Here is a 2500-nt window from a genome sequence, read left to right as displayed (position 1 = left end):
ATATCCTTTCTGAGTAGGGATACCTTAACGTGGTTAAAGGGTTTGTGTATCGCCATAATAATAAAAAAAAAAAGCTGCCCTAGTAAGGGCACCTTATACTATGTTGGTTTGCTGTGTGCGATCAAAAAAAAAAAATCTCCCACCACCACCAATGCGAAGTCGGCCAGCATGGTGATGAAAACTGGCCTAACTCCAGACATGAATGACATGCCTGAGGCCTTTGTCCTTCAGTGGACTGAAAACTGCTATACTTGTCATTGTATACATAAATATATGTGTAATGCAAAATATCGACGTTAAACCTTAGAAATACATTTAGGATATTTTTTTTTTTAAATTAATTAGAAAAGGAAAGAGTCGGAACTGTTTACTTTGTTGGCAATATATATAATCGAGATTTTGAAGAAATGAAAGCATGGAAGATGTGGTATTACTTTTAGAACGTAAGATGAAATTCGAGACTAAGATATTAAAATATGAAATAAAAACACATATGTGTGAAGAAGATGGAATGTGGAGGCCTATTGAAAACGTCCCTGCTTGGCGATAGCCGAACTGGGGTTCGAGTCAAGCTCAACCTTCTATAGTTTCTTTAGTGATTTTAACCTGACCATCCTTTTGAGATAAGGAGTTTGGGGGAGCCTATAGGTCTACCTGTTGAGTCATCAGCAACCATTGCCTGGTCCTCCCTGGTCCAAGCTTGGTGGAGAGGGGGCTTGGGCACTAATCATATGTATAGTATAGTCCAGTGTTTCTCAACCTTTTTCTGGTGGTGGCCCCCTTCAATCCAGTGCAAGTTCTTGTGGCCCCTCCATGCCAACTTTGAGTTCTAATGCACCCCCCCCCCCCAGCACCCGCCATCCGTCCATCACCTTAATACGCCTAGGGAAGTAGGTCTATTAATGGTTCTAGCTTGAATAGTACCATGTACTCAAAACACTAATTTCAGGTATAAATCAAATAACAATATTAATTAGAAAATATTTTATTTGAATACTTATTTATTTACAAAAGGAATACAAAACAAGGAATACATGTAGGTACAATTGGCTTTATCTTGAAAGGTTTCAGTGGGATCCCTGTGACTGATGCAAGGCTGCCAACTTGTCAGTGTTTGGCTTGAAAGCTGTTAGAGCGAGACGTAAATTGCCTCTTTTTTTTTCTATGTCAAGGCGAATTCGTGTCTTTGACAGCAGGCACATCACCCGATTGAAACCAGTCTCAACCAAGTAAGATGTGGGAAAGGCAAGTAAGAGCAACTTCACATCTTTCCAGAGTACTGGGTACTACTTATACATATCTTGATTCATCCACAGCTTCTGGTGTCCTCCATGCTTGAACCTTGCTTGGGCTGTTGTGTTATTCTGAAGTTCAATGAGACATTCTTGTAGGGTGACATCAACTTCAGATACATCAACAATGAAGGGATCCACAAACCAGTGTGGCACAGTCATTTGCAGTAGGTCAGAGAAGTGAGTTTCCATATCATTATGCAACTGCTTCAGATGGTCAACATTCACTGCTAGGTCATCATCAAGCAGTTTGGTGGATATAACTGCTAAGGAAGGAAACTGTGCAAACTCTCGTCTTCCAAGGTTCAATCAGAACAGCTTGAGTTTCCCTTTAAATGCAGTAATTGCCTCCTAGCAGGAAAACAGGGTGGAGTTATTTCCTTGAAGCTCTTTGTTCAGAACATTTAGCTTTTCAAATATGTGTGACATGTATAAGATGTCACTCTTTGCATCAACAAGTTTCTGTCCAAGTTCTGTCCCACTAAAGAAAGAGATAACACTCCCAAAGTGCAATAAAAAATAGTGTACAGAAAGATCGCCTCTTTCAGCAATTATGTGAAAAGATGACAGCACTTCTTTTAAAATGCGTAAAGCAGTTTCCTTTTCCTTGTAATTTCAGGTTAAGGTTATTTAAATGTGAAATTATTTAATATTTCAAGTGTTTGGAAGTAAAACCTGACTTCAGTGTGCAACGCATTTTCAAATTCTTCATTGTTCTTTTCACATAATTGCTGAAAGAGGCGATCTTTCTGTGCACTATTTTTTATCAAGTTGATAGCCTTGATAACATGCCCAAGTGCTTCATGCAGACGTCCTGCTAGGTTTTTGGCAACCAGGTGCTGCCAGTGAACAACACATTAGAAACAGCTTTTTTTAAGTAAGCACTGAATCCCTGATACCTTCCAATCATAACAGCAGCGCCATCTGTTGCACAAGCCACAATGTTCTTGAGTGTAATGTTATTCCCCTCAAAATAGACCTCGAAGTTTTTTGAAGATGGATTCACCTTTAGTGTCATTCGTTAATTTCAATGCGAAAAGCATTTCTTGACATATTTCATGAACATCAAGAAACCAGACAAATACCACCAAAAGAGCAAAATTATCAGGTAACCACCAAAAGAGCAAAATTATCAGGTAAAGTTGATTCGTCGAGATGAAGCGAGAATTCATTCACCTGCAGTTTTGAGACTAATTGGCTTTCAACAT

Source organism: Palaemon carinicauda, chromosome 37 (genome assembly GCF_036898095.1).
Source record: "Palaemon carinicauda isolate YSFRI2023 chromosome 37, ASM3689809v2, whole genome shotgun sequence".
NCBI classification, from domain to species: domain Eukaryota; kingdom Metazoa; phylum Arthropoda; class Malacostraca; order Decapoda; family Palaemonidae; genus Palaemon; species Palaemon carinicauda.
The sequence above is the reverse complement of the archived record's forward strand: the minus strand, read 5'-3'. Positions refer to the sequence as shown.